Genomic DNA, 24,544 nt, shown 5'->3' with positions numbered 1-24,544 from the left:
TCAGGCTGTTATACTGCTTTGCATTTAAAAAATAGTAATGAAAGGAGAGTGTATGAAAAAGCCTCAATGTATGATGCAGTGGTTTTCAAATAGGGGAGTCTAGAAATTTAGAAGGGGGTGTCTTCTGCCTGTCACAGTGGCTGGGAATGGTTTTCAAATAGGGGAGTCTGGAAACGTGGAAGAGGGTGTCTTCTGGCTGTCACAATGCTGGGAAGCATGCCTGGCATCTGGCAGGAGGGGAAGCCAGGCGCATGCAGTGAATGGGACCCAGTGATCCAGGGGGTGTGCCATCCAGGAGCAGTAGGGTGGGTAAACAGCCACTGTAACACTTTATTCTGTTTGCCTCCCCCCCACCATCCTCAGTTCCAGATCATTTTCTGCCCTTCTGTGTTACAGGAAAAAGTCTGCTAAGGACTGCATGGCTCAGGCTCCCTTGCCCCTGGCTTCTGGATAGGTCTGGCTAACTGCGAGCACAGCAGGACACTGGAAAGTAGGAGGAGAGAGAGGCTGAAGTAACCTCCTCTTCCCCTATCCCATAGCAGTCTTGCTTTGTTCAGCTGTGTGTCTCAGGTAGGAGCCACATCCCTCAAGCCTACAACAGTTGACAGCTAGAGTGGTCTCGGGAAGCTTCTAGGAAGAGCAAGGACTTGAAGTGGGTGCTGAAGTAGAGGCAGGATTGAGGTGTATGAATAGGTAAGGGGCTGGCCCACAGGCTGAAAGATACAGGGGAACAGAGGTCTGGCAAGGGGCCACAGAGGGAGATGAGGCTGGAGCCAGAGGGCAGCTTTAAGGGTGCTCAGAGGTTTAAGGGCTCACCCCGACTTCCAGTCTTTTAAAGCCAAGAGTAGTCATAAGAGCGAACCAGAACTCCCAGGCTTCAGTGACTCGTACATGAGGTTTCTCATCCAGCAATGAATGCTCTCCTGGGTGGGGGTTTGGAGGAGAGGACCCTGCTGCCTTTAATGAGACAAGTGAGGGAAGAGCAGAGTTTCAGAGAGAGAGGTGTAATCAACATTGCTGTCTATTCCCAGGGTCATGGTAATGTATAGACAGACTAAGCCAAGAGCATCAAAACCTATCTTTTCTAAGTGTGGTGCATGAATGACTTGGTTGGACCACCATTTGAACTCAGAAGTATAAATACCTCCCCAAATCTACACACACAAACTTCATTCTTGTGCTTGTCCCTATCAGTGGCTAATTTGCTCTGTGACCTTGGGCAAGGCACGTATCTGAACAGAGCCCCAGTTTCCCCAAGTGACAAACAGGGAAGGGAGGTGGTGGGAGTCCCCTCCAATTCTAAAATCTGAGACCGCATCCTTCTAGGCAGATGAACTGGTGATACCTGTTGACAAACATCTGCTTGCAAAAGATGTGCATGGCAGTTGTGTATTGGATTGTGTTGTGTGACTGGGCACCAAAAAAGGCAAAAGTTTGGAATGGAAGAAAGAGAAATGTAGTGGTTCCTTCTTCCCTCCCTCCCTCCCTGCTTCCTGCTTTCATTCCTTTCGCAAACATCACTCTCTACAGGCCTTGTACTTGATACTGGACATGGAGATGGATTTGACAGAGTTCCTGCCTGTAAAATTTGAACATACTTGTTGAAAAAGGCCAGCTGTGGCCGGGGGGGGGGATCTTTTCTGAGTACACACTCTCCCCCAACTTAAAGCTGTGTCTACCTCAAGGCAGAATTTGTTCTGGGAAAGCTTTCTGGCTGTCAAGTGAGTTTTCCTTCCTTCCACTGTCACCTTCTTACCCTTTTCAAAAATGGTCTGACCCATAAACAGTTAGGTCAAGTCCCAAATCAACAAAGAACTCATAGCTGATATGTAAGGTAGGGGAGTGTGTGAGTGTGGGGGGTGGAACTCAGATTTCTGATTTCTACAAGAGTCAGTGGTGTGTTGAAGCAGATAAGAAGCTCATGGAAATGAAGGTAGGCTGCATTCATTGAGGTAAAGCCCTAAGAATGAGGGAGGTGATGGTCATCTGTGCTGATTAGCTGCAGTGGGTCCAGGGGAGGGAATCTGGATTGTGGGTCATCTCAGTACAGTAGAGGCTGATTTTCCTGAGGTCTCTGGAGCTAGTTAATACTTCCCGTGGCTTCCTTGGATGGTGAAGGGTTTAGAAACTGTGTTCCTATGGAGGTAGGCAGAGGACCAATACTGTTAGCCTGGAGAGAAGGATTAGGGAAAGGGCTTAAAGAAAGGCCGTGTGTCTAAGAGTCCAGCTGAAACATGCTAAATGCCTTATAATGAACTCTCCAAGTCTCACAGGGTATGCCCACACAATTCACATGCTAGGAAATTAAACACCCAATTACATGGCGTAATAGAGAGTCCTAGATTGAAGAACTGTGCTCAGCTCAGCTGGAGTGAGCTCCCTAAAAGGAAACTGATCATGTCATTCCCCTGCTACAAAGCCTTTTGGTGGCCCTCTATCACCCACAGGAAAAGACCACTCACCATCTGGCCAAGCCAACCACTCCAGGCAGTACCCTCAGCTCTCCACCTATGTCTTCAAAAAGGCACCAAGGGTAACAGGCTAATTCTATGCCACTCACAAAACTGCTCACTACTTGCTGTGGCTCTGCATATGCTGTTTTTCTTCTGCATGGAAGCCTTTCTTCACTCCTTTATCTGCTTAACTCAGATTAGAAGTTACCTCCTCCAGGAAGCCTTCTGTGACCACCCCCACCTCCAGTTTGGCTTAGAGGCCCCTTGTCTGGGCTCTTCTGGACCCCGTGGCTCACTCTGAATTGTCACCATTTGTTTATTGGTCTTTTCCTTCCACCAGACTGTACACTCCAAGGTTACTTAGTTAACTTACTTAATACATCATAGGCTGTGAGGTTAGAAGTATATGACTCCTCTGGGGTACATGGTAGGCTCCTGTCTGTGGGCTCTTTTACCCAAGTGCTGCCACTGATTCTTGAGGGGCATGGGGTGATTTGGGCACTCTGGGCACCCTGATCTTTCTCTGTAAACTTGGCCTTACAGTCTCCAAACTGCACATTAAAGACAGCTGATAACTGAGGTGGGCATAAACTCCTTATATTTTTATCAGCAGTTGAAGATGCCATGAAAAGGAAATCAAGACAATAAATCTCCAGTCTCCTGCAGGGCATAGCCTACTTTGTTGAAACTGATGCCAGCACTGAAGGTCAGGGCAGTTTATCAGGTCGCTTTCCTAATTCTACTCCCCCATTACATGGGCCCTGCAGGAGGCTAAATACCAGCACATGGAGAGGTGAATTCTCATCCATCATGTTCACATCCCTCCCTCCATCTTATATCCATCAGTAATTGTGAAGAAACTGCTTTCTCTTGGAAGTGACACTGACATCCCTAGATGAAAGTGACAGGTTGGCTAAAAGGTTGCTTGAACCCACAGAGCAGTATTGCATGATGGGTAAGAGCCATGGCTCAGGCTCAAGCTATCTTGGGTTCAAGTTCTACCTCTCCTGCTTACAGTCTGGCCACGTTACAAAGCTTTTCTGAACCCCCGTTTCATGCCATGAACCTTTTTCAAGTAGCCCTGTGGCCAGCAGACCAAGTGCCGAGTCAGATGGAACTGCGTGTAATACGAGTCTCCACCACTTACTAGTTCTGTGGTTGGGTGAGCTTCTAACCTCTGAAAGCCTTGATTTCTTCATCTGTAAAATGGGAATGATAGCGCCATCTACTTTTCAATGGTGGTGTAGGGATTTAGTGAGTTAGTGCCCGTAGAGTCCTTAGCATAGTGACTGGCAAATAGAAAGGATTGATTGGAGCTAACTATTAATTCACTCTCATAGCTCCTTGGAATTACCTCTAATTACTTTCCCTGTAGGTTGTAGGGTCTTCGAGGGCAGAGATCTTACTTGTCCTTTCACCTAGTTCTTGGACTTCCCTGTACCTTCAACTGTCTTCCCTGCAGAGGCTAGGCTGTCTATAAATGTTTGTTGAATGAAACTAAATTAAGCCTTTGTCCATACAGGGTCTTTAAGTCTGGGCATTGGGAGGTTGTCAGGGAGGAAGAGAATAAATATTTACTGACACATGGCTATGAGCAGGGCTTTTATGAAGTTTGCCTCATTTCATCTTCAGAGCAACATGGTAAGATAGGTCTTAATTTCTCCATTTCGCAGATGAGGAAACAGCCTCAGAAACCTGCTTATGTCTTTGTTTATAAAATTTGGTTCACTTTCAATTTTCTTTCAGCAGTGGGGTATCTCATTCCCTAGCATTTGGGACAACTTTATTAACTGTGACATCTTAATTTAAAACCAAATACCCAACAAAACCTGCCTGTGGTCACACTGCCAGGAAATGATAAAAGCCAAGATCCCAACACAGGTCCCTCTGATTGCTGCTAAAACTCTTAATACCTCCGAGAGACAGAAGAAGAAAAAATTAATTCTGAAGAACATAAGCTATATGCATTGAGCAATTTATTAAATGCAAAAGCCTCTCATGTATTTTTATGACTGAACAACAGTCATATCAATAGTTATATGGATGAGGTGTTTGGGGGACCACAAAAAGTTTTAGTGTTTGATAACACACCATAACAACAACCCTAAGAGGTGTAATTATCCTCCTTTGACAAATGAGGAAACTGAGGCTCTACAAAGCTAAGCACCTTGCCCAGGTGGCAGAGCCCATAAACAGGTACGCTTGCCAGCCTTTAAAGAAGCTGCATGCAAACTCCTTCCACATCAGCCAAAGAGTGACCATCCAGCCCCAGCAAGTCACAAGGCCCCCTGCTCACATGATCTTTACCTGCTGCCTCAGGCCCTAAAAGGCCCCACTCGGGGGGAAAGGCAGAAGGTGTCCAACTAATTATACAGATCACAGGGATGCTTTTTATCATTTATGACATGACCACATGTGGGCTTCCTTTTGACACAAGCTCAGGAGATCTTGGGCAGGTATTCTATCCATCAATGTCCATAAGTCAAGTCATACTAGAAACAGATAAAAGGAATTTTGTCCTCCTGAAGTCCTCTGCAAAGTGCCTGGCTCAATCCCCGGAGAAAAGAAATGTACTAATAATACTAATAATGGCCTCAAAATATTGAAGCCTTACCGGGCTGCTAGTTACTCTGCTAAGCATCTTTAACATGCTTTTTTCCATTTCATCTTCCCAAGAATCCTCTGTGGCACATGCGAGGGAACACAATGCAATGTGAAGGTGCATGGCGTGGGATCAAATCCTGGCTCTTCTACCTCCTCCTAACTGTGTGGCCTTGCACAAGTCACTTAGCTCTTCTTGTGCTCCACTTTCCTGACTTAAAATACAGAGACATTAGGGTGGGTGAGAGGACTCATGTAAAGTGCTGAAAGCATGTCTGGTACACAGCAAGTACTCACTAAATGTTAGCTATTGTTATCTTTCTTTTCCAGAGGAGGAAACTGAGGCTCAGGGAGAGAATTTGCTCATGCTCCATGGCTACTAAGTGCCAAGGTTGGAATCCAAGTCTGTACAGCTTCAACTTCCATGCTCTTAATAGTGATGGCATCCTTTCCACACTTTACCCTTCCATTCACTTCAACTGGCACATAGTAGATGCTCTGTAAATGGTATTATTCTTCTTCATATTTGAGAATGCTCTCTTAAGTGCTATGAGCTGCATCTATGCCCTCCCAAGATTACTGCTCCTGCCCCTTCTCTTGCCACAGCATCATGTGCTGCTTACAGAACAAGCCCCTGCAAGGGCACAGACGGCACTAGCTTTATTTCAATGCAAAAAGTGTACATACTGTGGGCACCACCTGGGCTCATTCCCAAGTTAATTCTTTTCTCTCAGCTGTGGAATATTTTATTTTTCCAATTTCAGAATCTACTTATGTTAAAAAAGAAAGAGAGAAAAATCCAATCAGCCCAGCTCAGGTTTGTGAAACAAGTAATGCAGCCGGCATTGAACCTTAATCAAACAGTTACGTTTGTAACCACAGTAATCACTGCTCTGCCTAATTTATACAGCCCGGGGCCTCCTAAAGAAAATGTCTCTTGACAATATGAGATGCAATGAAAAAGTGAACCGATACTGCTGAAGGGGTGTAGATCTCCAGGCCTGGTGTACTGATGAATCTGAAGCAAATCTGGATTTGGACGTAAGTCCCCCAGGAATTCCACCCATGCCCAAATGTCCTACTACTTTTTCTTTTTCTTTTTTTTAAATAAGGAAATGGGAGTAGACTTTTACCTAGCTGCTTCCTATGTTTTCTGGAAGAAATGAAGTAGAAAGACCATGCAGGCTTAGTGTCCTGGAGAAGACAAGTGCTTCAGAGTCTGGTTGACATGGGTTTGAATCCTGGCTCTGCCACTCACTAGCTGTGTGACTTAAACAAGTTACTTAACCTGAGTGTCATCTATAATATGGAGATAACTATACCTACTCACAGACTGAAGATTAAATGAGAGAACAGTGAATTTCCTACTAGACTGTGAGCTTTGTATTCCCAATGCCTAGCATAAGACCTAAGTAATTCTAAGTTTAATATAAATGTTTATTGACTATACGTACAATCCTAATGTCTATTGTTTATTGAGTCATTACTGTGCCGGGAATTGTGATAAGTTCCTTATATGCATGAACTTATTTTATCCTAAAAACAACTCTGCAAAGCATGCATTATTATTCCTTTTCCAGCTTTGAGATAACTGAGGCTCTGAGAAGTTAGAGATTTGTCCAAAATCACACAACTTATAAGACAATGAGTCATTGGGGGTCCCAAGATCACAGAGGCAGAGCCTGCTGACTCTGCTTCTCCATCCTTCCCTCTTTTTACAGTACCCATCAAACTCCATGTACAACAGACAGCAGATTCTCAGGGAATGTTATTTCCCTTTTCTCCTTTCAACCTCTAGGATTCCTTGAGGTAATTAAGAAATCAGGGTAATATGTCAGAGAGGATTAATCATCATGTTCAACCAACATCAGTTGAACGTCTGCAATGGGCTTGCTCTGTGTTGGTTACTGGGCAGAGAGTAACTTTTTACTTTTATCCATGCTGTGGCTTCGTAGATTTCTAGACTATCTAGATGAAATGAAATTGAAAAATCTAACTCTTTTAAATGACTTGGTGGGGGTGTCCACCCAGGCAGGCATCCAGGTGAGTCTGATTCAGCCTTCTTGTGCCCTGCCCGCTGTCCCAAGATGGCAGGTGGTAGGCCTGCGTTCTAGTACCTGCCCTGCCATGATCTTACTGGTACATGGTCTAGTCACCCCACCTCTCTGGACCTCAGTTCCTTTCTGTGTAAATGGAGAGTGTTAGTACTGATTCATTCGCTCAGCAAATGTATCTGTCATTTGTTTCTAAACTCTTCACTCCTAGGATCCCATTAATGTTCTCCTTTCCCCTTATTACCCTGTTTTAAAATATTTTGTTCCTCATATGAGCTATATTCATGATCTAATCATTAATTGTTTTCCCATTTTTTAAATCAAACACAAGTAAAGCCGGTGATCAGAGTTTCTGATAGGAGAACTCAGTGAATAGATCCCTGGCACCTGGCCACTGCTGACATGAAGGAGGTCCTGTGTTTGCTAAATGAAGGAGTAAATGAATAAATGCATGGAAGAATGCTTGATCCTAAGCAGAAGAGCACTGGGTGGTGGAAAAATAGAGTCAGAAAGATCTGGATCTAAATTCCAGCTCTACCATTTATAACCTGTTTGATCTTAGGTAAGTCATTTATATTCCCTGAGGCCCAACTATGAAATGAAGACAGATCTGTCTTGCAAGATTGTTGTAAAGCTGAAGAATAATGATAACCATCATGATAAAAAAAAATATAGTTAATGCATATATAGTACATACTATATGGCAGGCACTATTCTAAATGCTTAATACATATTAACCCAATTTGCATAATAACCCTTTGAGGTAGTTACTAGTATTATTCCCATTTTACAGATGGAGAAACAGAAGTACAAAGAGGATATTATGTAACTTGCCCGAGGACAGATTTGCATGATAGAGACAGGATTTAAAACTAGGCCATCCGGCTCTACAGTGTGTGCTCTTATCCCTTACACTTGACTGCTTCGCATGTCTCGCCAAGTGCCTAGCACAGTGCATGTTGACTACCGTGCTTACTAAGCAGAAGCCCTAAAGGTTGGCCAATGCAGCCTCACTGCAGGATGATGAGCACATTTTTTGGCTGGGCTTTCTGCAATAATGGCAATTGCTCACAGCACCCTTATATCTACATAATCCGTACTGGCCCAGGAATTGCAATTGGGGATTGAGTATGACATGCTGTCAGGGACTGGCTCTGCCACAAAAACTTTAGCGGATGGGAGAGAAAATGCGGCAGGTCCGTCGGTCTAGCCTCCCACCTTGGGAAGTCCTGCAGGACTCCTCTTGCCCAAAGCTATTTCCAACTACCATGCCTTTGCCTGTCTAGTGTACCTATGTGGCTTTTGCTTGCCTGCCATTTCTCCTAATAATAGAAGTTATCTTTTTGTTCTGGGGAGTCTTACTCTCAGCCTATGAATTTTGATGGAACTGGGTAGCCCACGAGAGCACCCCCATTCCTCTGGTCAGGGTGTCTGATTCAGGCAGAAATATGTGACCCTAGTATCTCTCCTAGCCTCTCCTCCATCCAGGAGGTTGAAACTCAACTCAGAGATTGAAATACCACATCCAAGCCCTTCTTCACTCTTCAGATAGACCTGACCACACCCTTCCTTGTGCCCATGAAGCTGAAACCACAATGAAGTGCATAGCTAGTACACTAATTCCTGTGCATGCCTATGACCCCCAATGATTTGTGAGCCTCTTGAGATAACTCTTACTCATTCCCACATCACTCGCACCCAGTCCAATGCTTGCCACAAAGGAGGTGCAAATGCTGAGTGAACAAATGAGCAGGAATCATTTTCTCAGACATCACCAATACTTAAGCAAATGATCACAAACATCCTCTCTAGTTTTAAAAAAATGCTCTGCTACTGCAAAGTATGGCTACTGCATAAGAAAACTGTGCTATAATGATCTGTGGACATTAAATATGGGAGAGCATCCATTTCCAGGTGGACAGACCATGACCTGTGTGGAAATGGGAGAAGCTGCTTTGCTGGGCCGGGAGGCAGAGAAGAGCCGTGCACCGGCCCACAGTAATGCGGTCCCCGGCTCTGTTCAAGTTCTCCTGCTCCTGCTGCATTACTCACAGACACTGTTACTAATCACACTTACATCGATTTTTGTTTTTCTCCCCGAGGACAAACGACCTCATCCCTCCTTAATCTAATGACTGAAATTAGGTGAAAGCAGCCATCGGATACATGTTAGGCATCACCCAGAAAGGAAGACATCAAACAAGATATTACAAAAAAACCTTTTAACATGTCCATTCTCTTAACTGCCCATGCAAATCAGGAAGAATAATTCCAAATGGGGAAAAGTGCACTTGAGCCCGTGGCTGTTCTCATGACCCTTCCTTGTGCTGAGTCAACCAGGGAGCGCATACTTGTGCCAGCCAGTCTCTCCTCATAAGCGTGTGCTGAGCCTCCTGTGTGCAGGCACTGTCCTAGGCCCTTTAAATCTGTGTTCTCCCATCTGAGTTACAGCACTGTGAGGTTTTAACACTATTGTCCTCATTTCACAAGTGAGGAAACTGGGGCTCGGGGAAGTGGAGGGTTAGCCTGAGGCTGTCCAGTAAGTGGTGAATTCAAACCTAGGACTAGCTTGCCTCTGCAAACACAGACTCTTTCTACCTCTCCCCATTGCCTCCCACTGACTCTGTATGTTAAATGGATGCAGTAAAACTGGGAACAGAGTCCTGTGAAGTCTGGCATTTATACAATGTGTTGGGTCCCACCTACTGCCCGGCATCACTTAGGCCTATAGGGAAATGGGGGAGATGCCTCGGTCTGTCATCTGCATATCCCAAGAGCTGAGGTCTGGGCAGGGAATGCCATGGCACAGTGACCATGTCCAAAGACAAGTGGACCATGCCCAAAGGAACTTCAAAAATACATCTCTGTTCTTCCCTCTCTAGAACTGAAATGTGGCATTTAAGAATATTTCTAAATGTCAAAAACCTCCATGAAAATAAAGTCTGACTGTCCCCTTCACACACACTTGAGGTCTGAGAGGCCTGAGCTATAATTACCGACACTTCCTCACTGGCCCTCCATATTTGCCTTGTCTGAGCCCATCTGTACAGCATGGCAGGGCTGTAACCAACGCAGTCAGGCATCCCAGGCAGGCTCTTTGGGGAATCCTGCTTCTTAGCAGACTAATGGGGAAGGCCTGGAGATGGAAGGCACAGGGCCAAGGCAAGGAGGGAGGCATTAGTCCTGGGGGGCCTGGTATCTGATTGACAGCTGCTATGGTTTGAATATGGTTTGTCCCCACAAAAACTCATGTTGAGGCTTGGTCCCCAATGCCGTGGTATTGGGAGGTGGTGCCTTTAAGAGGTGAGTAGATCTCAGGGTACTGGATTAGTTACCTTGAGAGCAGGTTGTCATAAAGCAAGTCTGCCTCTGGTGTTTGGTCTCTTTTCCATATACCCATTTCCCCTTCTGCTTCTCTGCCACGTTATGATGCAGCATAAGGCCCTCACCAGAAGCCAGCCAGATGGAGCTGCCCAATATTGGATGTCCCAGCCTCCAAAATGGTAAGCTAAATAAAACTCTTTCCTTTATAAATTACCCAGTCTCAGTATTTTGTTATAGCAACAGAAAGTGGACTCAGACAACACCTTGAGGTGGTTAGCATCCTTGGCCTATCACTAGACTGAAATCACATGCTGCCTATTCCACTTGTGACCTCAGGCTTTTTCTGAGGACCATGAGAATTCCTTCGGGCCTTCAAACCCACTCTCTCTCTTCTCTGATGTCAGAGTACAGAGGTCAACCAACTTTTACTGGTACCTACTATGTGCAAGGGCATGCGATAGGCATGGTGTGAGAGAGAGTGCAACAAATGTCCACCCTGCTGTCCAGGCACTGAGCCTCTCAGAGGTGACAGGCTTGGAGATAACAAGCCTAACTGAACACGGCAGGGGAAGTGCCAGTATCCAGGGTGTGTATTGAGTGTAATGGGGGGGACTGATGTTCTCTGCAAAATTGGGAGTTTGCCTAGGAGGAGGCAATAAATGCCCACCAGGTGCCAACATGCAGCAGGCACTCTGCAGAACATTTCTACTCAAGGTCTCAGAGGTGATTTCTGGAGGTCTTGAAGGCTGGACAGAATTAAATGATGGGAGACAATGTATAAAATATGCAGGGACAGCATGAGCAGAGGCAGCAGGCAGGCAGAAAATAAAGGGAGTGTGGTCTGTACCATTCAAAAGGCAATTAATTTAATTAAGCCTTGCCCTCATGATGTGTCTATAATGACAGTACTTGTTACTTAACTCTTCCTGTGATTTTGCCCAGTGTCTCCAACTAGGCCAATGTGTCTAAACACTTCTTGAAATCACTGTTTCTCCCTGGAGTCCACACAGTGCTCTGCTTGCAACAAAAGCTGACTTGACTGTTCCTAACAAAATAAGGCCTATGCTCCTGTAAGAGAAAAGAGCACTGGTGGGACTAACACAAGAGCAAATGCCATTTCTGAATATCCTATCCCAAGGCAGGTTTTAACATCCAAAAGAAAATCCTTTGCATGTTGATACAAAGACTACAGTTGAATGACTGCAACAGTGTGAAAATCCTGGTCAAATGTGTCAAACGTGTGATTATACTTCAGCAGGAATCATAGCCCCAAAGGCCAAGGACCTGTGAAATATCAGGAAAGTAAGTTAAACAAAAATGTTGTTCCAGTACAAAAGAAACAACAGCACTAGGAAGGTTCAGTGGGGAGGTGGGAAAATCTCAGGATTGGTGTCAGAGTCAGGCGAGGGTAGAGGTGGCGTGTAGAGTGCACAGCCTAATGCTAGTCATCCAGCTGGTGCTCAGGACATCCTCAGTGTCTCAGCCAAGTGCTCCTTTCTCAAATATTTTTTTCCTGGAGCACCTATTCCATGCCAAGTGTTGGACGAAGCACAGAGGACAACGGTGACAGACAACAAGAGCAGTTGGTCCCTGCTGTCAAGTGGAAGGCAGAGCTGTGAACAATTGCAAACTGTGTGCAGCAGGCACATAAGGTCAGGGCAGCCCATGGGTGTGTGACCTCTTCAGGCCCCAGGGGCCTGTGCTCAGAGAGCCTCATACTTGGTTTGAAGTGCCGTCACCAGCTTGAGGGGCTCTGTATGTTCATTTTGCACTGAGCCCCATAAGCTACATAGTCCGTCCTGGATCTGGTGAAAGAGCTTTGCCCTCCAACTTCCATTCTGCCCTTTCCCCTGAGCAGCAGCCATGTGGTCTGGGGAACTGACCTCCACTGAAAGTGTCTGAGTGATCTAAGGGTGATCTTGTTCCCTGGGCCCATGAGTGGTTCAGAAATGAGTGTGTCACCCAGTTTGGGCCAGTGAAACTTCAGGGATGGTTTTCTGGAAGTTTCTGGAAAAAAAACTTCTTTGTTTTTAATACCGAGCAATGAAGCCAGTTTCTCTTGACATTAAATGAGCGAGCATGTAGCATCCTACAGCCATCCTGCAGCTACCAGAGAAAACCAGCCTGAGTGTGGCAGAACAAAACCATGAAGAGAGCCTGGGTCCTTGATGATACTGATGGAATCAGGAGCAGCCAACCCTGAGGCCCACCCTACCTCTGGGCTTCCTTTTAGGCGAAACAATATATGTCTTAACATTTAGTGTTAAGTTTTCTGTTAATTATAGCCCAAAGTATCAACTGACACAGAGTCAGACCAACTTCATTTTAAGTCCTGATTCTGCCACTTACCAACAGTACGTCTTTGGGCAAGTCCCATTTTTTGTCCTCTACTGAAAAATAAGGGTAAGTGATCACATTTTATAAGACTGTAGTGAAGATCAAAGGGGGTAATGCTAGTGACGATTCTTGAACGGTGCTTTGCACACAGCAGGGGCTCAATGATGGGTATTACGATGATGATAATGTTTGGACCTAACAGAAAGCTGTGTGCCACTACATTTCTCAGCGATGTGTTGGTTATGAGCTGAATTTCCCTACTGTAAGAAAAACCAGCAGAAATCTTTAAAAAAATATCTTTCCTTTGCATAAATAGCAGCTTATAATGACACTAATAGAATTTAAAGAACTTGACAAGCAAATTCAATCACATTGCACATTATAGAAGCAGTTACTTGGTGAGATGCCCTCTCAGAAATCTGGATATTTCCTGATTGCCCATCACAGTGGGGTTTTCCTCATTATAAGTGCTAACTGCAAGGTTCAGCTACACAGGCTGAGACGGCAAAGCTGTGATTCTACAAAATTAAAAATAATTTCATACCTATTGCCACTGATACATACACTAGTTTTTATTCTTATTTGAGTAATCTTCCAAATCTTAATTCTTATTCTGTATCCTAACTCTGATCTCTTGAAAATTTCTAGCCTTTCTCCCTTTCTCCCTAAATAAAACAAAACAGAGTGAAAAGCACCAACTGAGATGTGTGTGATTTCACCTTAAGAGTAGCATTTTGAAAGTAGAATAAATTCCAATTCATTAGTAATGGGTGGTGTACAAATTCTATCCATCAGCGTTTTAGGTATTTTTACTTAAAAAAAAAAAAGTCTGTGTGTGTGTGTGTAAGAGTAGTTTTCCTGTTGCCTGTAACCTGGACCACTTTGTGATTGGATAATTCCAAATGAATATTGGGAAATTCTAATTGGGTGCACCAGAGAGATGATTTTACTCTTCCTTACAGTGCATCTATAGTTGTAGGGAAGGAAATATAGAAGAGCTGGAGTCTGTTAGTGACTTGACAAACACCTACCCAAGTGTGGGAGCTTTCCAAAGATGACACCAGTTGGGTTGGAAAGATGGTAAAAATGCAGATGCTTTCACACACCCTTTCATGTTAGTTTGAAAATTGTTTCCATATGGTCCTCTCAGTCATCACAGGAATGTTCCAGAAGGTCACTTGCCTGCCTAAAGTCCTTCCTTGCTCCTCATTATCCTGAAGTCCAAGTTCCTTATCCTGTCTTTCAAGGTCCATTAAAGTCTGATCCCTTTTAACAGCCTCGTCTGTCACTACATCCCTTATATTAAGGATCCTGGTCTAGCCACACTGAACTATTTGTAATTTCTCAAACAAGACAAAAAAAAAAAAAAAAAGAAAAATGAAAAAAGAAAAAAGAAAAAAAAAGAGGCAATTAACAACTCCAAGAAAAATAAAGGAGGGATGGTTATAATGCACTACTTGGCTCAGGAACAAAAGAGTGAAAAACAAAACCAAAGAACCCATACATTACATAATCATAATTATATAACCAATGACTACTTATCTAACCAAAAATGATTATAACAATTATTTTAGAGTTGTGGGGAGAGGGAAAGCAAGAGAGGAGGTAGTGTGAGAGTCTTCTATTGCATGAAGTCAACAGATAGTGAATAAAATTGATAAATGAAGAAATAGCAGTACATGAACATTATTTAGAAACATGGAAGTAAATAGTAGGGGAAACAGCTAGAAGAAGTCAGAGTTGTCTCTTTGGGAGAGGACCTGAGAGTGGGGAGAAGTGGGGAAAGGGACTGCTATTTTTAATTATAAACCTTTTACTAAAATTTAACTTTTAAAATTTTCTGCATATATCACTCTCTTTAAAAGATAATTACAGATAAAAGGTTTTTTAAAAAAGCTATAGAGGCAGAGCTTTAACATCAGGCTTAATGTTAATGTTATAAACACACTGAGAAAGAACACAGTAAACAGAGCTGCAGGGTGGTATTTTACAGATCAAGATAACTTGCTTTCTTATGCTGTGAACACCAGTGATTAGGAGAATCATCTGGAATCCATCAGTGACTTGGGCTTTTGAAAGCTTTAGAAATGCTTATTTACCTGGCTTTGCAGATGATGATTTCCTAGGTTTGGAGGATAACGATTAAAATCTTTATGATACTGTACATTTTTGCTGCTTGTTATAAAGCATTTATTCACTAAAATATGTTTTTCCTATAAACCATTAAATTTTTTTTCTTTGCTTGCTGTGCACTAATATTCAATGAACTATTTGCTTGTAGTTCATGTGTGAGCATGATGTTGGAATTTCTTCACATGGATTATTTTGCTGTTATGCTTGGAGCTTGTTTCTGGTGAATTATTTGCTTGTGTGCACTGCGGCTACTAGCATAGGAATGGATTTAATGTTAAAGTAGTTTGCTAGCTGCTGTGTGCCATTTTTTTACTGACATATTTGCTTTGTTTACATGGATTGCATAGCAATTTATTCCTATTTATTTTCAGAGAAAAGAACCAGTGATGTATTACTTTTATATTAGAAACAAACAAAATTGGTAAAAAAAAGTAGCTGTCTCTACACTACCCCTCTCCTCATTCTTCTGCCAAAGATAATTAAGCAGGTGTCGAGAAACATTAGAATGTGGTCAGGTAAGAAATGTAAATGGGAGAAAATTTATCCAGATAAAAATAATAAAAGAGATATCTTGGAGAAGAAATGGGATTTGAACAGTGGCAAATATGGCTACAGAACGTTTTACTCAGAGATTTTATCCAAAATACAAGAGGTATCACTGTCTCCCTTTTGCTCAGAATCAGGCTAGCTCTATCCCAAAGTGCTCACTAGACTCAAACACACACGACTGACACTCACACACTCCTGTCTTGAGGCAAAGAGCTCTTCATTTTGAAGGCTTAGAACATGTGTATACAGTTTTCTGTCAACTTCGCTAACACTGTCCTTCGATTCAGGAACCATGTCAAAGCACAGATCCTGTAAGACAGTTGGCACTCAACCAGGCTCAGCTCTCTGCCTTCAAACCCAGAAGGAATAAAAAAGTCCTGTTCTCTCTTTCTCTTAATCACACTTAACTCAAAGCAATCCTCAGTGACAGCAGAGCTCCCATTTCAAACTTCCTGATACCACAAGGGTTTGGTGTCCTGTCTAGGTCTGTTTTGTTGGGATCCCTGAAGCCTCTCCCAAGGAGAGCACCAAACCCACATCTCTCGCTGCCAACTGGTTCCTGCCACCTGAAGACAGAGTCCTGTAATGAGGTCACTGCCTCCTCTGAAACTGTCACCACCATCACCACCCACCCCCACACCGGCCCCACAAGCAGAGAGCACAGGGCCCCAACCTTCTCCTCTCCCTGCTCTGCAGCCCTCCAAACAGAGAAGCCCAGGGGGCTGCTGGATCTTTGTCTTGAGCTGGAAGCTGTGTGCCCTGCAGCACTTTTTCCTGGAAGGAGACTGGGAGGCCCTGGGAGGAAGGACAGAGGATGCAGCAGAGGCTGTCCCACCCACCTGGCAGCAGAGTGTCAAGAGGACAACATTATACTTTTTAAGAAGCAAAAAAGGATTTTTCCCATAGTCTAAAAACCAAAGGTATAAACAGTAGAAACACCTGGGAGAAAAACACCATTCTGCCACTAATCCCTAATGTAACAACTCTCGATATTTATTTTTATTTATTTATTTATTTTTGTCTTTTCCGTGACCGGCACTCAGCCAGTGAGTGCACCGGCCATTCCTATATAGGATCCGAACCCGCGGCGGGAGCGTCACCACGCTCCCAACGCCGCACTCTCCCGAGTGCGCCACAGGCTCGGCCCCAACTCTCGATATTTAAATGTACTGATAAAGCTCAAGCAATTAAAGCAATGTGGAAATAGTTCAAAAATCTGCAAGGGACTTACGGAATGCATTGCATAGCCTTGAAATACATTTTGGAATGCACAGTCACTATTACAAGAGAGGGAGGAAAGTATGGTGTCACTGTGGGCTGTGGGATCACACCCACCCCCATCACTCTGCAGCTCTCATCTGCTGCTGCGTGGTTTTTTACATACTGTGTCACTCTTTGAATCCCATTTTCCTTGTAATTAATTGAAACAATTAAACCTAGTCTATAATTATTTAATAAATCATTGTAGTAAGGATGAAGTAAGAAATATAAGACAGGCACCCTAGTGTGGTACAGGCACCCACTGAGCGAGCACTGACTGAGTGGGGTGGGCTTTGGAGTGACACAGACCAGGACTTGAATCCAGGTGCCTGCTGCCACTTACTGGTTGGAAAGTCTCATCTCACTTTCCTGATCTGTAAAATGGAGACAATGGCTACATTTATGAATGTGAAGATCCCAGTAGGGTGGTAACAGGTACTTCCTACACTTTTGTGTCTGCGACTTGCAGAATGAAAAATTCTCTGGCAGGAGGACTGAGAGCAGAGTGAACTGTGAACCTGATGGCTGGGCCTGGGCACCCAAAGCCTACCCCCTCCGTGCTCTGGCAGGTGCCTGCCTGCACCTGCAGCCTGGTGGGTCACTAAGCACAGAAGGGAAGCCCACCTCACCCTCAGAACACTCATTACCCTCGTTTTGGTCCCCATCTGCCAATAAATCTGGACCCCGCAAAGGTTGCCTGTAAATTAACATCACCCTGCCTCCGCCAGGATATTCCAGACATTCATGGAGCTGTCAGTTGAGGCTGAAATCGGCAGGACAAAGAAACAGCAATCACACTGTTTCCGTGTACGGCAGGTAATTACAGAATCTGCTAAATTACAGTGATTAGGCATCACCAAGGAGAAGTCAAAAGAAGTCTCCAGCAACTTCAGAGGTGGGAGGGGTAAAGTTTAATTAAACAGCTCCTTGCAACTGATTTAATCTCTCCCTTGGAAAAACCCGCAGGTTCAGAAGAGACAAGAGGGAGGGAGGGTAGGAAAGGGGATCCAGGGAAATCCTCCCACAAAGGGGCTGCCTAGGTCTTTAAATGGTTCTTGGGGAGTTAAGTGTTGAAATGGGAGATGGTGGCCTTTATTATGGAAATGCACGAATTAAGCCAAGGATCAAGGCCCTGGGGGAGGTGGTAAAGAGGGGACCCTGTTATAATAGTAATATCCTGCTGGGGCTGGGGCCTATTTGCATAAATACAGCCAAGCCAAACTTCAGGTGGCTGTAGATTTTCTCTTGAAGGATTTATTCTCCTTGTGTCAAAAGTTCACCACCCCGAGACTCTGTCATTTTGGTGCGAAATGTGCCCTTTTTAGCCACTAAACATTGAAAACAAAGGCTTCTCTGCTGGGAGCCTATTTTACCAGTAAAAGTTTCTTTGGAGACTAATTAAATTCTGGACAGAACAGAACCCATTGCAATTGTGGGGTGGGGGACAGAAGGATTGAACAACTGAGACTGGGTGGCGCAGTTCTGTGCCTCTGTCCAGGACTAATTTTAATTTTACCAGGAGAGCTTTACAGAGATGGATGGGATTCTGAGGACTAGAGAAGTGTCTGCTGAGCTGGTGCTGCCCAGGGGACTACAGTTCCAGAAGGACTATCATTTAATGTCCTGCATAAACGCTAGGCTTGTGACCTTGGGCAGCTTATACAACTTTTCTGGGTCTCATTTTCCACATCAGCACAATGTGCACACTTGCTCTAGGTACCTTACATGATTTTAATGTCAGAATAATATTGAGTTTATTAAACATGCATGACTTAGAAAGGAAGAAAGAGAAGCTAACTGATCAATGTTCCCAAAGCTCTGTGTATGCCATTACCCTACTCAGAAACCTTCGGTGGGTTCCCATAGCCCACTGAATACAGTCAAATTTCCCCGTAATTAGAAAGTTAGCTGTAGTGTAGTAAGAGGGCAATAGACTCGGATTAGTCTTTGCACACACAAGCAGGTCCCTCTGCCTGAAATACTTTCCACAGGGCTAAGTGTTATCCATAGATGTGTTTGATCCTTATAGTGACTTAATCTCTCCAAACCTTGGTGTGTTCATCTATAAAGCAAGAAAAATGCATAGCCTCAGGGCCAGGATCCTTGGGAAGATGAAATTCACCCACCCAGTTGAAGTGGCCAGAGTCACAGTGTGTTCTCAATGAAAGCTTGCCGAATGTGACAATGGTCACACTGAAGATTACCAGGTAAAGGACAGGGAATCTTATCCAAAAAAATCTTGATTGTAAACTCAAAGAACATCTCAGATATTTTAAAAAGTGATAGTATGGATAAGAGCCCTTTCTTCTGACTGTGGCTATGATTAAAACCAGACCTTTAGTAAAGAAAAATTCGACACACTCTAACCCTTCCGAGGCAGGAAGCTATCGTTAAAAGGTCATCTTTTCGGCCCAGACTTCATACAGTCCAGGGGAAGCATTCCAAGTGGTTATGCTTTCATTTTGCAGTGTTGCCAAGAGGATTTGAGAATCCACAGGGCCTCATCTGTTGCTCCTTAAGCAAACATCTCATGTAATTTGAAATTGCACTTCATCATTTTGATGGCTGCCAGCAACTCTACCCAGCCTGTTAACTCTCCCTTTTAGGGAGGTTATGGCACTTTGTGAGCAGCCCAAAAGGTGCCAGCTCTACATGGATCCTCTCTGCCCACCAGTCATGCTAAAAATTACAAAACAGGTTGTGGAGAAGTACCCTACCTACAACTTCCCGATGTTGCTTGCAAGGCTTCTCTCTCTGTCTCTTTCTCTCTTGATCTTGATCTCAATCTCTGAGTCCTAGCAGCAGCTCCAATGCATATTAAGAAGAAAAGATATACACAGCCTTGAAAGGAGGAATGGTAGGAAGGCAGTTGGCTGGGGCCGGGGGCTTGTCTGACTCTAAACCACATAGCCTAAAGCACTGGCTCAGCTGTTAAACAAAAAAGAGGCACAGTAGAAAACAGATAGTGGGTAGGACATTTGTATCAAAGCATCTAAAAACTAAATCAGTAAGTATTTACTGGCCACTGATCCCACAAGGAAGGAAAAAGACATTTACCAGCATCTACTAGCTTTTGGCAAACCATCATCTTATTTAATCTTGACAAAACATCCAATGAAGTAGGTGTCACGTTCCCATTGTGGAGTATCTGGTTAAATGACTGACCTGGGTCACTAGGCTGCTAAGGGGTAAAGCCACGGTGTGGAATGGTGAAGATTATTACTGTGTTCCGAAATCAGACAAATTGGTATTCCTGCCTAGGCTGGATGTGAATTCCACTCTTGACTAGCTATGTGACTTTCAGCAGGTTAACAGAAACTCTGTGCTTTAGTTCCTTCATTTAAAAATGCAATGATAACAGTAATTTCAGGGTTATGGGAGGATTTAGCATAATAGTTCTCGTAGAGCGCTGAGTAGACTGCCTGGCATAGAAAGGACTCAGTAAATGTTACCCATTGTTGCCATTACTGTGAAGGACAGAATAAAGCAGATGATTTTGCTGGACAAAGCTCCCACTGTATGCCTCAACTCCATTTCCTCTACCTGTCAAAGTCCCCGATCTTTTCAAAATGAAATAAACAAGCCAGAAAACAAAAACCACCCCCCACCCCACGGTTATGGGGGCTCAGTCCTGTGAGATGACCGGCCAATCATTCTGTATATCAGTCTAGGGGTGCGGCAGTCTAGGGGCGGAGTGGGAAGGATCCTGGAAGTGTTCTTAGAAGACCAAGCTCTGCAGGTACCACCACCTATACATTAGAAACCGGACAGGCCATCTCGTGCAGCCTGGCCTCCTGACTGTGACTGGACAAGAGGCTGGCGGCCCAGTGTCTCTCCTCTGGATAAGTGAGACTGTGTCTTCATCTGTATGAAGGGGATAGTACTTCCCTTAAAGGGTTGAAGAGAGAAATAAGAAAGAATATAAAGAATTTTACGTAGTACCCGGCACCCAGCTGGGATCAGTAAATGGAAACAATTATTATTTTAATACATGTGAAGGAGTTTGGGAAATTAAAATGCTACATAAACTCAACATATTATTATTAGTCTTCCTATATCTACTTCCTAGGTCCTCAATTAAGGCACAATTAAAGATTAGCTAAGGTTACAAGATTGGCTGCCCACAATTTCTTTCTTGGTTTGGTCTTCAGTGCTGCCTGTAGCTTTTATTCAGACCCCAGGCAAGACATAAAAATACACTGGAACATCTGACCACGTTAAATGCCAATGAGATTTGGCAACATCTAACGTTAGAGAACACTGCTGCAGATTTGTTAAGTTTAATCTCAGTGCATTAGTGAGGCCAAGCACTCTGGGGAGGCAGTGTAAGGTAGTTATAGAGGGCAGGCAGCCCCGAGCTGGGATCCAGGGCTCCACGTGCAAGCTGGGGGTCTCGTGCAGCAGACCTGGACCTCAGTTTCTGTAGAGTGAGGGTAAGAATACCTGCCTCTAGAGAAGAGAGAACACATGTTGCTCCTGGCAGGTGCTCAATAAATGCAAGCTCTCTCCTCCCCTTCTATGCTTTGCAAAGAGCTTAGGGCCTTCCATTTGACCATTTCTATCTACCAGCTACAGACACAAATTTAAAATACCTTCTTGGGGAAAAAGGAGGGGACGAAATTCCTTCAACTGGCTTCTAGCACAAGGATGCACTGGGGATTAGACTGTCTGTGCAGGCTTGGCCTGGCGCGGGGCTTTCCGGACCCTGCGGGCCGGCCTCCTCTCCCACTCCCTCCGCGGTTCTCTGGCGGGGCTGGGGGTGTGGGGCATCCCGACCAGTGTTGGGAGGGCTAGGAAATACGGGCGGGCCGACTGTCACTCCACCACACCCTGGACTCCGGCCCGGTAAACTTCCTGTTACTGGGAGGCAGATACCATCTCTGCGACCACCAGTTTGGAAAAAAGCCTAACGAATTTCTGGTTGGGAATAGTGTGGTAGGAGAGTTCCCAGGTCCGCTTGAACCTGCCGGAGAGCAGGCTGCAGGCGGGCACTAGACTCGGTTTATACCGGGGGGATACAAAGGTGAACAAGACCCGAGAAAGATCTACACAGTGCTACAAAGGCACCCAGAGAGACCGGTCGTCTGTGCCTAGCAGAAACCTGGTAGACTTCCTGGGCGAGGCGGTGCTGAGCAGGGTCTTGAAGGCCCAGCTGATAGACGAGGGGTGCAGAAGACACACCCCAGCCCAGCACAGTGTGCTCAGAGGGGGGAGACGTGCGGCCAGGGAGGCGGAGACTCGACAGAAACCACACACCCGGTGGGGTCGCCACTGCACGATCTAACAGCCTGGGCCAGAGCACACGGAACGGGGAGAAGTCCTGTACAGAAAGTGAAAGCTCAACAGAGATCACATACCCTGTGGTGCGTGATCCACCAGCCCAGCAGAGTACAAGCTGACCAGAAAGGTGGATCCCCGGAGAAGCCCAAGACCCGAGGCAACCACACACACAAGACACTAAGAGGCCAACTGAGCTGTCACGGCGGGAGCCATACCAAATTGGCAACCACAGCAACATCCTAGTTAGTCATTAGTCTCAAACCGGTGGACTGTGAAACCCCCTGCCACAATGAATAAACACCAAAAAAAAGACACCAGAAATACAAAAAATCAAGAAAGTACACCACCAAAAGTTAATAAATCTCATACTCTAGATCCTATAGAACAAGAAGCCCTTGAAATAACTGACAAGGAATTTCGAGTGATAATTCTAAGGAAACTGAATGAGATACAAGAAAACTCAGCTAGACATCATGATGAAATGAGGAAAAGTATACAGGATCTGAAAGAGGAAATATACAAGGAAATCAATGTCCTGAAAAAAAATGTAGCAGAACTTGCTGAACTGAAGAAGTTATTCAGCGAAATAAAAAACACAACGGAGAGTTTAACCAGCAGGCTTGTCGAAGTTGAAGAGAGAACCTCTGAACTTGAAGATGGGCTGTTTGAAATAACACAAGCAGACAAAAAGAAAGAAAAAAGAATCAAGGACATGGAAGAAAATCTGAGAGAGATATCAGACAACCTCAAGCGCTCAAATATCCGAGTCATGGGTATTCCAGAAGGGGAGGAAAATGGAGATTCCATTGAAAACATATTCAACAAAATAGTGGCAGAAAACTTCCCAGGTATAGGAAAAATCACAGATCTTCAGATCCAGGAAGCTCAACGATCTCCAAATGTATTCAACCCAAAAAGGCCTTCTCCAAGACATGTCATAGTCAAATTGGCAAAACTCAGAGACAAAGAGAGAATCTTAAAAGCTGCAAGAGAGAAGCGTCAAATCACCTATAAGGGAGCCCCAATCAGGTTAACATCAGACTTTTCATCACAAACCCTAAAAGCTAGAAATGAATGGGATGATATTTTCAAAATACTAAAAGACAAAGATTGCCAGCCAAGAATACTCTACCCTGCAAGGCTATCCTTCCGAAATGAGGGGCAAATAGTATATTTCTCAGACAAACAAAAACTGCGGGAGTTCACTACCACAAGACCACCCTTACAAGAAATCCTCAAGGGAGTACTGGGTTTGGTTCCTGAAAAATAACTACCACTGCCATAAAAACCCAAGAAAAATCTAAACCTGCTAGTACAATAAAAATGGCATTCATGAAGAGAAAACAAGCTAACAAAAACACTATCTACAACCTAAGGAACCAACAAACAAAGAAACCAAACAGTAAATCAGAAAGCAAGGAACAAAAGACACCTAAGACAACCAAACAACCAATAAAATGCTAGGAATAAATCAACACCTTTCAATAACAACTCTTAATGTTAAAGGCTTAAATTCCCCAATTAAAAGACACAGACTGGCTGACTGGATCAAAAAGCAGGACCCAACTATATGCTGCCTACAAGAGACCCACCTCACCCATAAAGATTCACACAGACTAAGAGTGAAAGGATGGAAAAAGATTTACCATGCAAACAGAAAAGAAAAACGAGCTGGAGTGGCTATTCTTATATCTGACAAAATAGACTTTAAACTAAAAACCATAAAAAGAGACAATGAGGGACACTACTTAATGATAAAAGGACTGATCCATCAAGAAGACATAACAATCATAAATATGTACGCACCCAATGTTGGAGCAGCCAGATTTATAAAACAAACTCTATTAGACCTAAAGAAGGAAATAGACACTAATACCATAATAGCAGGGGACCTGAACACTCCACTGTCAATATTAGACAGATCATCTAGGCAAAGAATCAGTAGAGAAACACAAGATCTAAACAAGACTCTAGACCAATTGGAATTGGCAGATATCTACAGAACATTCCACCCAACAACTTCAGAATATTCATTCTTCTCATCAGCACATGGATCATTCTCCAGGATAGATCACATATTAGGTCACAAATCAAGTCTCAATAAATTCAAAAAAATTGGAATTATCCCATGTATCTTCTCAGACCACAATGGATTAAAACTAGAAATTAATAACAAACGAAACTCTGGAAACTATACAAACACATGGAAATTAAACAGCATTCTACTTAATGACATATGGGTCCAAGAAGAAATCAAGCAGGAAATCAAAAAGTTTATTGAAACTAATGAAAACAATGATACATCATACCAAAACCTGTGGGATACTGCAAAAGCAGTATTGAGGGGAAAATTTATTGCATTAAATGCTCACTTCAGAAGAATGGAAAGATGGCAAGTGAACAACCTAACACTTCACCTTAAAGAACTAGAAAAACAAGAACAATCCAATCCTAAAGTTAGCAGACGGAAAGAAATCATTAAGATCAGAGCAGAACTGAATGAAATTGAAAACCAAAAAACAATTCAAAAGATCAACGAATCAAAAAGTTGGT

The 24,544-nt window shown here is 43.9% G+C and overlaps 1 protein-coding gene across 1 annotated transcript in view; it reads right to left on the bottom strand.

Moving 5' to 3' along the window:
* TENM4 (teneurin transmembrane protein 4) overlaps positions 1 to 24,544 on the bottom strand; it is a 403,492-nt gene that overhangs the window by 250,992 nt on the left and 127,956 nt on the right.

This window comes from Cynocephalus volans, chromosome 4 (assembly GCF_027409185.1).
Source record: "Cynocephalus volans isolate mCynVol1 chromosome 4, mCynVol1.pri, whole genome shotgun sequence".
NCBI classification, from domain to species: domain Eukaryota; kingdom Metazoa; phylum Chordata; class Mammalia; order Dermoptera; family Cynocephalidae; genus Cynocephalus; species Cynocephalus volans.
This window is presented reverse-complemented; position numbering and strand designations above follow the sequence as displayed.